Genomic DNA, 14874 nt, shown 5'->3' with positions numbered 1-14874 from the left:
GTACACAATGAGAGTCACACGACTAGCAAAGTTAAAGTAATGTGACATTGGCCTTAGTTGGAAAAGTTGATGAATTTGATTGCGCTGATGAGGACTGGGAGCCACATATTGAGAGTGTTGAGCTGTATTGTAAGACAGGTGATGTCGATGAGGAAAAGAAAGCCTCTACGCTTCTTAGTTTAATAGGTGCTAAAATGTACAGGCTTTTACGCAACTCCTGAAAAACCAACAAGCAAGATGTTCAATGAAGTTGTTGCAATTTTACAAAATCACTTGAGCTCAAAACCACTAAAAATAGCTGAGAGATTTTGATTTCACAAAAGGAACCAGTCAAAGGATGAAAGCGTTTCTGAATACATTGCATAACTGAACAAACTTTCCCAGTACTGTGACCTTAGAGATGGACTTTCTGATACATTGAGGGGCAGGCTTGTGTGTGCCATGCATATTCAAAGCACCCAAAAGAGGCTACTGTCAGAAAGAGACCTAACCTTAGAACAGGTATTAACTATTGCAATGTCGTTAGAGGCTGCAGCAAAGGATGCAGTAGAACTACAGCAAGAGTTTAGAATGTGAAATGCACAGAATGTCCCTGAATGGTGTAAAAAGCCAAAAAAGTTATTAATGTGGCAAATTCTCCCATGATGCAAATGACTGTTGGTTCAAAGAAAAAGTTTGTAGAAAGTGTGACTGCAAGGCCACATAGAGAGAGTGTTCGTCAGATTAAAAAGCACAACCAGAAAAGGAAAACCACACAGAGTGAAAAGTTTCAAACACAAAACTAATCAAATGCATAAAGTGACAGAATCAGGTAACACAGAGCCTGACAAAGGTGAGCTGTCATGCCTTGAGCTGTACAGTATAACTGAAGCAGATCACAAAATCATCTGGATCACCATGGAAGTGTCTGGTGCAAAACTGAAAATGGACCTGGATACAGGGTCAACTTTGTCTATAATTTCAGAGGCTGACTACAACAGACTGTTTTCTAAGCTACTATAAGACATCGGAGATCCTAAAGACCTACACAGGTAAAAAAGTGTCTCCGAAAAGAAAACTGAAAGTGAATGTGATGTGCAGAGGCAAAACACAGCAGTTAGAACTTTATGTGTTGGAATGTGAAGGGCCAACACTTATTGGACATGAATGGTTAAGAAAAATCCAACTGGACTGACAAACGATCAAAGCTCTCACTGTGTCATCAACAGGCAACTGCAGCCTAAACTGCAGTCACTAACCAAAGACTATCACAGCTCCTTAATACGAATGAGAAGGTGTTTGAGAAGTGGATTGGTAAACTCAAAGGCATGAAGGCCAGAACTGAACTGGATGAAACAGCAACTAAAATTCCAGAAAGTGCACCCAGTGCCTTACGCACTACATCCTAAAGTGGATACTAAACTGCAGAGCCTGGAGGCATCTGGCATTCTCTCCAAGGCTGAGTGGAATAATTGGGCCTTGTCCAATGTCCCAGGGATCAAGAAAGAGTAGGCCAGAGTCGTTCTCATTTGTGTGGATTTCAAGGTGAACATCATCCCAGTGCTGCACACTCTGCAGTATCCCCTGCCACAAACAGAAGACATTTTTGCATCTTTGGCATGCAGGGAGAGGTTTTCAAAGATTGATTTGCCACAAGTCTATCTGTAAATGGAGATTGAGTCGTCAAGCAGGAAGTTCCTCACAATCAATACTCACAAAGGATTGTTCCAGTATAATCATCTCGTTTTTGGTGTCACATTAGCTCCAGCAATTTGGCAAAGAGCAATGGACCAAGTGCCCCAAGATATCCCAGGAACACAATGTTACCCTGATGACATCATCGTGACTGGCAAGAACGATGAAGAGCACCTCCAGAAACTTGGTAAAGTGCTTATCAGGCTGAGTGAGTATGGTCTGCTTGCAAAGAGAGAAATGAGTTTTTCAAGAATGAAATATCATAATAGGAGATGTTATGAAAGCATGGCTTACATAAGTCACAAAGGAAGACTGAAGCAGTGCCACAGGCGCCCAAACCAGAAAATGTGTCGCAACTCAGGTCATACTAGGGTCTTGTAAACTAGTACCATCGGTTTCTCCCAAGCATTGCTACAGTGCTTCATCCATTCAATGACTGTTACAGACAGGAGCAAAGTGGGAATGGACAGAAAGATGTGAAAGAGCATTCAAGGAAACAAAGGGACCAATAACATCCGATGAATTGCTCACCCATTATGATCCGTCTCTGTCCACCAGACTGGCATGCAATGTGTCCTCTTATGGCAATGGAACCATTTTGTCACACACAATGGAAGATGGATCTGACCATCTGATTGCATTTGCTTCAAGATCACTAATGAGCGCAGAATGCAACTACGCACAGACCGACCGAGAGGCCCTTATATAGGGAATAAACAAGTTCCACCATTACCTCCATGGACAAAAAATTACTCCAGTGACAGGCCCCCAGCCCTTTGTGTCCATTTTTATTGCAGTGATGACTGCTACATGGTTGCAACATTGAGCACCTTACCTAGGAGCCCATTCTTGTGACATAGAGCTCAAGGGAACCAAACAAAACAACAATGCTAGTCAGCAGGGTAACTACAATTTACTTTGCACAAAATCCTGTAAAAAAAACAATGCTGATGGCTTTTCATGTCTTCCGCTGTTGGCAACTGAAGAAGAAGTCTTCATACTGTCACCCAGCAGAGGTGTTCCACACCGCATTGGTGGGCCAGTTGCTGGTAATAAATTCTGAAATACTAAGAGAACCAAGGAGTGACCCAACAGAGGAAGTTGTCTTTCACAAGACACTTGCCAAACCTGATGCCACTCCACTGATTCTGAAAGAAACAAAAAGACAAAAACAAAAAAACTCAAAAGACTGAATCTTTAGGAAATAGAATTTAGTTACAGACTGTTATTGTGAAAGCACATTTACTTGAATATGGGTTGTTAAAGGGAAATAGTTTTGTTACATATACAATTTTATGTTACATTAATCTAAAGGAGCATGAAGTGTAATGCATGGATCTATTTCTTTTGGAGCAATGACTCCCCTTAGCACTAATTATGGACTGAGAACTTACCGCTGTGCAATGATCTGTCGTCTACACATGCGCTTTCATCTGTTCTCTCTGAAAGCTATCTCTGCATGCGTGCCTTTATTTAGGTGATACGTAGTTGCACAGACACACTTCCATTCTCATTAAAGTTGAACTATTTTCATGTCCTCCATTTACCCTAGTGATTGTAGAACAGGTTTTCAGAGTGATGATGATATCAGGCTGAATCTCATAACTCATTCTCAAGCTGTTTACACCAACATTAATTTGTATGTGAATACGCTGGCTTGTCTCTTTGCTGCCATTAATGTTAGAGGCATCAATTTCCCATTTCCTCATTGTCTGAATGGGCTTCAAAACTATGACATCTTCCTCTCTATTGTTCAAAATTGTCACTGAAACTGCTTTGGTTCCTTGGATTTGCAGGCTGTTGAAATGTAACCTTCCCCTTAGCAATAGATACCTTGGGCTGTAGCAAACTGAAGGATCTGGTGAGTGGTGGCTATTACGACAATAGCAACTGACCGAACTGCAACCAGTCATAGTTTTAGTCTTAATCATAGTTCCATAATCCTACACTTCCCTTTGGCTCCGACGTGTCAACCACAACTATACTAGTTGTTTGAGGTGGGTGAAATTTAGTGGAATTCTCAGACAGCAATTTTACAAACCAGTTTGGATGTCTCCTTCTGAATGCTTAACAGCATTAACTGATTTTCTTGATCATCAAATCCCACACAAACTATTTTCATTAGGTACAATCTCAAAAGGCACCAAAATAGCCAAGCAAGATCAAGTTCCTTAATTAAACAATACATTAATTAATTGCCTCATCCTGCTTTTGGCTGTTGAACCCAATAAATAGCTTTCAACAATTTTTAACAACTTTAGGTTCATATTATCTTATAATTTCTGCATGGGATGGCACGGTAGCATAGTGGTTAGCATAACACTTTACAGTGCAAATGACCCAGGTTCAATTCCCACTGCTATCTGTGAGGAGTTTGTACTTCCTCCCCGTGACCACACAGATTTCCTCCGGGTGCACTGGTTTCTCCCCAAATCTCAAAGGTGGATAGGTTAGTAAGTTAATTGGTTGCATGGTGTAATTAAGATTAATATAATTGGGCAGCACAGGCTTCTTTGACAGCCTGACAAGCCCATACCACCCTGAAAGGGTCTGTTACTGAACTGTAACTCTACATTAATAAATAAACAGCATTAAGTAAAACTTCCAGCTTGTTAAGACTTGACAGAGTGCCATAGGTTTCTGATATCAGTAGTGCACACATATCCCATTTCAGTCTCTTGTATAATAATCTTCTCCTTCAGCATCCACAATGATGTGAATATCTTATCAATTCATTTTGATATACTACATAGTTACGTAATGCATTCTGAAGTTGATAATTTAGACTGCTGGGGCAACATGTTGTTCCATTCGTATTCAAAAATGAAAGCTAAACTCAGTACGTGCAATGGAATGCTGTCTCTTGCCACCTTATCTGGATGTGTTCTGCATTTTCTCTGAAAGTTGCAAAAGCATACAAAAAGGTTTCAAGTGGATGGCTGCAGGAAAATATTGTGGAAAAAGTTTTGGTATAAAAAGCATCAAAAATTTGTCAACTTACACTCAGCAACTGTTGTGTATTTAATATTTCAGTAATATTGTAAATATGTTTGATTAAGCATTCTTTGTTTAAAGAATTCATTTTTATCTAATAGTATGTGAATGACATACGGTATCACGCCACAGTTATACAGTTAAACATGCGCATCGCACTAGAAGTAAAAACAAAACTAGACATGTATTCCCGGCTGTGTTTCAATTAGTTTTATGATTAGGAGTTACCAAACATAACTGTGGTGATGACGAAGTTTAAAATGAACCTGAGACAACTACCTACCTGTTGAAGCGCAGTGAGACGTTGAAATTTTTTTTAAATGCAGTGAGGCATTTGAGCTTTTTAAAAAAAGGCAGGAAATTGCTGAATTCACAGGTTCATAAATGGTGAGTACTGACTGATGATAATCATAAACTTAAAAAAAGCAAAAACGGCTGGCTACATTGAAAAATAGATGAATTGAACTGCACAAGCAATATCAGGTTATTGTATACTGAGTGGTATTTTGAAGCAAATGAAATAGCCAATGAGAAGCAAGTGCCAGTTCTGCCAAGTGCATTGAGTGGAAGTCTATACAGTTTGCTTAGAAGTTTAACTGCTCCAACCAAACCAGCTGAACTGTGCTTTGCTGATATTGTATTATTAATGCGGGAACACTTAGAACCCAAATCATTGTTGATTGGAGAGCACTTTAGGTTTCATGAGCGGAATCAAACGAAAAGACAGCAGAGCAGCAATGGCTGGAATTTCTGGAGCAATCTGGAAGGGGCAGGATATATATATCCCAAAGAGGAAGAAGTATCCTAAAGGCAGGAGGACACAACTATGGCTAACAAGAGAAGTTAAAGCCAATGTAAAAGCCAAAGAGAGATCATATAATACAGCAAAAAATAGTGGGAAGCTAGAGTATTAGAAAGCTTGTATAAACCAACAGAAGGCAACAAAAAAAAGTAATTAAGAAGGAAAAGATAGAATGCAAAGGTAGCTAGCCAATAATATTAAAGAGGATACCAAAAGTTTTTTTTTAGATACATGAAATGTAAAAGAGAGGCAAAAACAAATATTGGCCACTGGAAAATTATGCTGGAGAGGCAGTAATAGGGGACAAGGAAATGGAAGATGAACTGAATAAGTATTTTGCATTAGTGTTCACTGTGGAAGAGACAAGCAGCATGCCCGAAGTTCGAGAGTATCAGGGCAGAAGTGTGTGAAGTTGCCATTTCTAGGGAAAAGGTTCTTGGGAGACTGAAAGGTCTAAAGGTAGATAAGTCACCTGGGCTAGCTGGTGTACACTCCAGGGTTCTGGAAAAAGTGGCTGAAGAAATTGTAGAGGTATTAGTAATGATCTTTCAAGAACCATCTGATTCTGGCATAGTTCTGGAGGAATGGAAAATTGACTACGGAAGCTTTATGACTGGTTAACAAATCTATCCATCCTATCGATTGCAATGTTGAAATCACCATCAGTTAGTATGTGACTGTTAACACCATAGGATAGTATAGATGGGATGGAAAATTATAAATGTCAAGAAGGGAGAGAGGCAGAATAAAGGAAACTATAGGCCAGCTAATCTGACCTCAATAGTTGGGCAGGTGTTGGAGTCAATTTTTAAGGATGTGGTTGCATAGTACTTGGAGACACATGATAAAATAGGCCAAAGTCAGCATTGTTTCCTTCAGGGAAAATCTTGTCTGACAAATCTGTTGGAATTCTTTGTAGAAATAGTAGGTAGGATGGACAAAGGAGAATCAGTGGATGTTGTGTACTTGGATTTTCAGGAGTCTTTTGACAAGGTACCTTGCATGAGCCTGCTTAACAAATTAAGAGACAATGGAATTACAGGAAAGATACTAGCATGTATAAAACAGTGGCTGATTGCCCAAAGAATGGGCAAGGAAGTGTCAAATGGAATACAGTGTCATAAGTAGGGTCATGCACTTTGGTAAAAGAAATGAAAGGGTAGACTATTTTCTAAATTGAGAGAAAATTCAAAAATATGAGGTGCAAAGGGACTTGGGAGTCCTTCTGCAGGGATACCTAAAGGTCAATTTGCAGTTGAATCTGTGATGAGGAAGGCAAATACAATGTTAGCATTCATTTTGAGAGTACTAAATATAAAAACAAGGATGTAATGTTGGGGATTTATAAGGCACTGGTGAGGCTTCATTTGGAGTATTGTGAGCAGTTTTAGGCCCCTTGTCTAAGAAAGGATGTGCTAACATTGGAGAGGGTTCAAAGGACGTTCACAAAAATAATTCTGGGATTGCAAAGCTTGCATATGAAGAGCATTTGATGGCTCTGGGGCTCTACTCACTGGAAGTCATAAGATTGGTGACCTCATTGAAACCTATTGAATGTTGAAAGGCCTCAACAGAGAGGAGGTGGAGAGGATGCTTCCTATATTGGGAGAGTCTAAGACTAGAGGACACAACTTCAGAACAGAAGGACATCCTTTTAGAGTGATGAGGAGAAATTTATTTAGCCAGACAGTGGTGAATCTGTGGAATTTGCTGCCACAGGGGGCTGCAGAGGCCAAGTCATTGGGTATATTTAAGGCAGAGTTTGATAGATTCTTGATTAGTCAGGGATATGGGGAGAAGGCAGGAGAATGGCGCTTTTTCAGCCATGATGAAACAGCAGAGCAGACTTGATTGGCCAAATAGCCCAATTCTGCTCCTATATCTAATGGAAAGGAGAGTCCATTTCAGCATATGTGGCTGAATTTGAGGGATTGTCTAAGCATTGTCAGTTCAGCGATGGTCCTAGTGATGCACTGAGAGATTGTTTAGTTCGTGGAATCTTGCTAGAAAGCATTCAAAGACGGCTGCACATTGAAGCACACTCACATTTAAAAGAGCAGTTGAAATTGTTGTATCGATGGAAACAGCAACCAGGGATGCAATTGAATTGTGTTCAGGAATGAAAGTGAGCATGAGCAAAATTGCAGCTTCTAGATGGAGGTTTGCCAAGCCTGGTAATTTATGTTGTGGCGGGGGTTCATGTATCCTAGACCAATGCAAGTTTAAAGGTTAACTAGCAGAAACTGCAATAAGGTAGGACACATGCAAAGATAATTTCTGTCATGATCTATAGTAATTTTAAGGTCATGATCAACCCAGTACTGAAAGTAGATCAACACCCTCTGTCCAGGATGGGGAATATCTTTGCAAAACCTTCTGGAAGGAAACACTTCAGCAAAATTAACTTCGCCAAGGCTTACCTACAAAAGGAGATTGCTTCTCACCTTAAACATTCATTAAGAACTTTATTGCAATAATCGGTTTATTCTTGGAGCAGCATCTGCACCCGCACTCTGGCAGAAAGCTACAGACCAAGTGCTGCAAGGTTGCTCAGACACTTAGCAATACCCGGTAAGGATGATCTCTCCAAAATATAAAGGCAGTGTTAAAATGATTATGAGCATGATGCAACAAATGCGATTTATTTAAACTAAACATCACTTATTGTGGTCACACCATTAACGCACAAGAATTACACAAGTGTGCTGAGAAAATTCAAGCAGTGCTGGAAGCCCCAGGTCAAAGGTTCAGTCATGGGTTGTGGTTCTTTTTAGGATCTGTCCATTACCATAGTAGGCTCTTGACATACCTGACGACTGTGATCAACCCCTTGAACTCATTACTACAGATTGGGTGCAAAGGAAGCAATGATGTCAGACACCGTGCTCACACGTTATGATCGACATCATCCAGTGAAGCTTGCCTCTGACACCTCAGCTTATGGTATAGGTGCAGTCATGCCAAGTGTTATGAGTGATGGAAGTGAACTCCCCATTGTCTTTGCATCATGTTCCCTTACTGCTACGGAGAGAACATGCACAAATTGACGAAGAGGCCTTGAGTCTGGTTTGGGGTATAAAACATTTCAACCAATACCTATATGAGAGAGAGGTTACCCTCATTACTAATCATCAAATACTGGTATTCATTTTCAATCCACAGAAGGGTTTTCCATTAACAGCAGCAGCATGAATACAGACACAGTTTCTGTTGCTTAGAGGACACCATTACAAGATCAAATTCAATAGGACTAATCATGGAAATGCTGATGTACTGTCATGTTTACCCCTGGAAAAGGAAATACCTGAAAATTTATAGAGGACACCCCTCTTGAATTATTCTCCTAAATGCAAATCGAAAATCTTCCTGTAATGGCAGAGATGATCCAAAGAGAAACCAGAAATGATCCCACTGTCTCAGGTGTAGATGGCCACCTAAAATGGCTGGAATGAGCAGCAGAAACTCCAGTTCCCCCATTTTTACCAGCCCAGGGTGATTGACAGATGTTGCCTCATGAGGGGATTGGGAGTTGTTGTACCATCCAGGCTGAGAGATAAAGTGTTGGAGGAGCTACATGCCATAGTCAAAATGAAAGCATTGATTTGAAGCTTTGTCTGGTGGCCTGGCATAGATCAGCAGATTGAGTAGCTTGCCATGCACTGTTTGAGATGCCAACATATGCAGAAGATGCCAAGAGCAATGCCACTTCATCCCTGGAAATGGCCTGCATTATCCTGGCAGATGATTCATGTAGATTTTGCTGGGCCATTCATGGACACAAGTTTCCTGGTGGTAGTGGATGCAGCTACAAAGTGGCCAGAAGTGTTCCCAACAGCCTCCACCAAAACTCGGCACACTGTTGATGTGTTGAGAAGCCTCTTCTCAAGGACTGGTGTTCCAGAACTCTTCATCAGTGACAATGGATCACAGTTTGTTGTGGGACAGTTTCAGTCATTCCTGAAAATGAATGGAATAAGACCTATTACATCTGCACCGTACCACCCAGCTACAAAAGGCTTGGTGGAGAGATTTGTCCGAAGCCCAAAGAATGCATTCTGAACAATGTCAGCAGAACACACTACACTAATGCTAAGTCAGAAGCTCACCAATTCCACCGCGGTGCAGCACACTCCACAACCAACAACTCACCAACTACAATGTTCCTGGGTGATGCACCATCAATAACTCTTGGAGACGTGAGGCGAGATATCGGCTTTTATTGACTGGAAGAAAGAACAAGCAGCAATTGACCACCATGCTACATCCTGGAGACTGAGAGGCAGGGCTCAGGCCCCAATCGCCTTTATACCGGGGTCTGTGGGAGGAGCCACGGTCAGTGGGAGGAGCCACAGGAGCAGTCAGCGGGGGGGAGGGGGCGTGTCCAGACAGGTGTATGTAGTTCACCACACTGGGTTGTCCCTTGCGCTCACGCTTGGATCTCCTCAAACCCAATCTCAGAAGGAGTACGAAGGACAAACAGCTGAGACAAGTTGAAGGCTCTTCAAACAAGGAGGTTTAATGTTTCACTGCTGGACAAGCAGGGACTACAGAGGGATGATCAAAAGGAGGTACTTGGAAAGATTAAAGACAGAACTAGACCACTATCCTACACAATGGAGATTGGATTTACTGTCATCTGGAAATGACACGTCAATCAGTTAAGGAGAGCAGAGTCAAGTGTCAAAGAAGAAAGGTGTCCATTGCTGTCAGAACCATGTCCTGCAGTCCCAGAGTCAATTCCTGCAACCACCATGGAGGAGGCCCCAGAACCTGAGGTTGTTTCACAGCCATGAGTCTCATCTGCCAAGCAGTGACCCCACCCCCTCCATCAAGCAAGGCATAACCACACAAAAGTAAGAAATCCTCCACAGTGATTAAATCTTTAAGCCTGAATGGGACAATGTAAAATTTACCATGCTGTGGATATTTGTATATAATCATTGTATTATGTAGTGTGTGCACACGTGTGCATGTGTATCTGTGTGTATTTGTGTGTACACACACGCGCGCACTAGTAAAAAAACAATATCTTACATATTTGAATTGAGATGCATTCTATATTGAGTTGGAGTTTGTAGGGAGGAGTGTTGTGTATTTAATGTTTTAATAATATTGTAAATATATTGTTTGATTAAGCATTTTGTTTAAATAATTCATTATGGGTTATAATTAATAGTATGTGAATGGCATAAGACAGCACAACACCACATTATACATGTGTGTCTTGTTAGAAGTAAGAATGAAACTAGACATGCATTCCTGACTTTGTGATTAGCTTTCAATTAGTTTTGTGTTTTGGAGTTACAAATTATAACAGCAAGGTCCATCAATATAGTTTTATCCTAGAGATACAAGAGAACTGCGGATTCTGGAAATCTGGAGTGACGCTCAATATGCTGGAGGAATTTAGCGGGTCAGGCATCACCTATTGATGAAAATGAACAATTAATGTTACAGGACTCATGATGAAGGGTCTTCACTCGAAATGTTGACTGTTCATTTTCTCCTCCAGTACTTTGGGCTATTACCAATTTTAAATATCTAAGGTTACAGTATATTAAGTCAAGAGAGAATCTTATTTGAAAAGCCAATACTACAGGTTGTAGGTTTCAGTCAGTATCATTATTAAATTGTTACAATGTAGGCACAAAACATGGCCCTGCTGTTTAAAGCCTGGTAATTTAACACGTAACCCTAGGGTTGGCTGGTGGCGTTAGAGGGGAAGACCCTCACTCGCCCGCCAAACTTGTGAAATCTCGTTTGTGTGGATGCTGCGTGATGTTTTCCCGTTACAAATCAGCACCACGAAATAACAAACCGTACACAATACGCAATCAAACAATTTAGCTTTATAATTCTTTATCTATTGGGTTAGTAAAGGAAGCAAAAAAAGACCCATTTTAATGAATCAGTCTAAAGTGCACGTTGGAGCTCACGGTTTTCCTGTCTGTTCATTCTTCATCGATTTCCCCCCAACTCTCAACCCCATTCTCATCCACTCAGTCCTGTGGTCTACAATTTCTCCATTCCGGCATCTTCTCTCTCCATCTTCCGCCAACAAAAGCCCGCGAATTCCTCGCTCTCGGGCACGCAAGAAAGAAAAACATGCTCCTCACGACGGCACACATTCCAAAGCCCCTGTTATCTCTAGTCACAACCCTGCTACAGAGAAACCATAACATCAGCAGTGAAACCTTTCCCAGGGCGTTACAAACATAAATAATACAGCACAGGAACAGGCCCTTCAGCCCACAAAGTTGTGCCAAACCAGTTTAAAAGTGAATCAAACCCCCCCCCAGTACTAATCCCTCCTACCTGCACAATGCCCATATCCCTCCATCTTCCTCACATTCACGTGCCTATCTCAATGTCTCTTAAAAAGTCTCTAATGTATTTGCTTCTACCACCATATCAGGCATCCACCTCTCTCTGAGTAAAAATACTTACCCATAATATCCCCTTTGAATCTTTAATGCCTGCTGTCTGGTATTAGACATTTTTACCCTGGGAAGCAGATTTTCCCTGTCTACTCTATCCTGCCTCTCATAATCTTATGAACCACTGTCAGATCTCCCCTCAGCCTCCACCGCCCCAAAGTAAACAACCCAAGTTTATCCAGCCTCTCATGACTGCACATGCCCTCTAAACCAGGTCCAGGTATATACTGCAGATACATAATTACTAGAAACCACTATTATATTATATACAGTGCCTATAAAAAAAAGCATCAACCCCCCGGAAGTTTTTATGTTTTATTGTTTTACAATAAATTACAATACATTGAATCACAGTCGATTTAATTTAGCTTTTTCGACACTGATCAACAGAAAAAGACTTTTTCGTGTCAAAGTGAAAACAGATCTCTACAAAGTGATCTAAATTAGTTACAAATATAAAACACAAAATAATTGATTGCATAAGTATCCATCCCCACCTTTAAAATGATGATACCATATCATTACTGGTGCAGCCAATTGGTTTTGGAAGTCACGTAATTAGTTCAAAGGAGACCTGTGTGCAGTTGAGGTGTTTCAATTGATTGTAGTAAAAATACACCTGTATTTGGAAGGTCCAGCTGCTGGTGAGTTAGTATCCTGGCCAAAACTGCACCATGAAGACAAAAGAGCACTCCAGGCAACTCCATAAAAAGGTTATTGAAAAGCACAAGTCAGGAGATGGATACAAGAAATTTCCAAGTCACTGAATATCCCTTGTCAATCATCAAGAAATGGAAAGAATATGTCACGGCTGTAGATCTGCCTAGATCTGGTCGTCCTCAAGAACTGAGTGACCGTGCAAGTAGACTACTGAGGAGGCCACCAAGAGACCTATGACAACTCTGGAGGAGTTGCAAGATTCATCGGCTGACATGGGAGAGACTGCACATACAATAACTGTTGCCCGGTGCTTCACCAACCACAGCTTTATGGGAGAGTGGCAAAGAGAAAGCCACATGAAAAGAACTCACATGAAATCTCAGCTAGAGTTTGCGTGGGAAACTCTGAAGTCAGCTGGAAGAAGGTTCTTTGATCTGATAAAACAAAAATTGAGCTTTTTGGCTATCAGACTAAATGCTATATTTGGCATAAGCCAAACACTGCACATCATCAAAAACACACCATCCTTACCGTGAAGCATGGTGGCTGCATCACGCTGTGGGGATGCTTCACTGCAGCAGGTCCTGGAAGGCTTGTGAAGGTAGAGGGTAAAATGAATGGAGCAAAATACAGGGAATTCTGAAGGAAAACCTAATGCAGTCTGCAAGAGAACTGTGACTTGGGAGAAGACTTGTTTTCCAGCAAGACAATAACCCCAAGCATAAAGCCAAAGCTACACAGGAATGGCTTAAAAACAACAAAGTTAATGTCCAGGAGTGGCCAAGTCCAGACCTCAATCCATTTGAGAATTTGTGGCTGGACTTGAAAAGGGCTGTTCACTCATGATCCCCATGCAATCTGACAGAGGTTGGGCATCTTTGTAAAGAAGAATGGGGGAAAATTGCAGTGTCCAGATGTACAAAGCTGATAGAGACTTATCCACACAGACTCAAGGCTTTAATTGCTGCCAAAGGTGCATCTACTAAATATTGACTTGACGAGGGCAAATTATGCAATCAATTATTTTGTGTTTTATATTTGTAATTAATTTAGATCACTTTGTAAAGATCTGTTTTTACTTTTGACATGAAAATGTCTTTTTCTGTTGATCAGTGTCAAAAAAGCCAAATTAAATCCTCTGTGATTTAATGGTGTAAAACAATAAAATGTGAAAACTTCCAAGGGTGGTGAATACTTTCTTTAGGCACTGTATGTCTGTGTGTATATACAGGATTCTGGTTAATTGGGCCATTGGTTAATCAGGACAGCTGCTTGTTTGGGCCAACTCTTAAAGAACAAAAGTTTATTGGGAAAATAGCCCAGATTCACTTTGTTTATTTGGGACACTGTGCCGCTTAATTGGGGCAGAAAACTGTTGCGGAACAGTTTCTAACTAGCGTCAGACTTGTGTGGCTTGTTAGATATGACACTGTCCAGAGCAAACAGTTATTAAACAGTGTCAATTGCATGTGCTTGTGTTCAAAAGTCAGTGATTTTTGACACTGATAGTTGGCGAGAAAAAACAGTTTTCCACAACTGTTTTGCTCACTGTGGTTTCAAGCATTCAAACTTGGAAACTTAAGTCATGGAGATGCTAGACACTGCTGGGAGTGAAAATGAAAACAATTTCACTACTTCAACAGGTTGCGAACTACAAAGAATTTGAAGGTATCAAAAATCATCTTGAATGTTAAAATGAAAATGAAGATTTGGAGGACGCAATCATTGATAGCATTGTACGAAGGCAGTCCATTATCTACACAAGGTGTTTGCACTGATTTTGTTCATTTTACAGTCAACACGGCAACATACACTGAATTCCTCCGTCAATAACTATATTAGGAACTAATATATACTTTTATAGTTTTGTAGTAGTGTCAATAGTATTCTAATTTGTTTCGTATTTTATTTAAATACATAACTTGTTACTCAGTTAAATGGTAGTTTGCCTTTTTTTAGTTTTTAAATTACTTTCATGAAACTTCAGCTAATTGGGACAGAGAGTCAATTGGGCCAAGTGTTCTGGTCCTGGAGGTGTCACAATTAACAGGGATGCACTGTACTTCCTATAAAGGAAGAAAACCCTTTCTTTCCACCTTTCTGAAGGATCTATTTATTGCAAAGTCAGAAACCAGGGTATGGATACTGGGCTTGGAGACACATGCAAAACCTCACAGAGAATGAATAAACAATTTTGAAAATCAAATTTCTTTTTTTTCATATTTAAGTTATTGATGTGCTTCCTATTAAATTGATTTTCTAAGTCAACTATAGTATTGTTTATAATCAAAGTCTCAAAAAAATCAA

General features: G+C 40.5%; 1 protein-coding gene and 1 long non-coding RNA gene across 2 annotated transcripts in view; one reads left to right on the top strand and one right to left on the bottom strand.

The window, feature by feature from the left end:
• The window catches only part of LOC132403998 (sodium-dependent serotonin transporter-like), a 99291-nt gene that overhangs the window by 76719 nt on the left and 7698 nt on the right, over window positions 1-14874 (top strand). The window lies entirely within an intron of this gene.
• Window positions 7963-14874, bottom strand: part of LOC132403999 (uncharacterized) — a 50084-nt gene continuing 43172 nt past the window's right edge. The window contains exon 3 of the long non-coding RNA XR_009515408.1: window positions 7963-9427. This is a non-coding gene — a long non-coding RNA (uncharacterized LOC132403999). The remainder of the gene's footprint in view (window positions 9428-14874) is intronic.

This window comes from Hypanus sabinus, chromosome 13 (genome assembly GCF_030144855.1).
Source record: "Hypanus sabinus isolate sHypSab1 chromosome 13, sHypSab1.hap1, whole genome shotgun sequence".
In the NCBI taxonomy this organism is placed as follows: domain Eukaryota; kingdom Metazoa; phylum Chordata; class Chondrichthyes; order Myliobatiformes; family Dasyatidae; genus Hypanus; species Hypanus sabinus.
The sequence above is the reverse complement of the archived record's forward strand: the minus strand, read 5'-3'. Positions and strand labels throughout refer to the sequence as shown.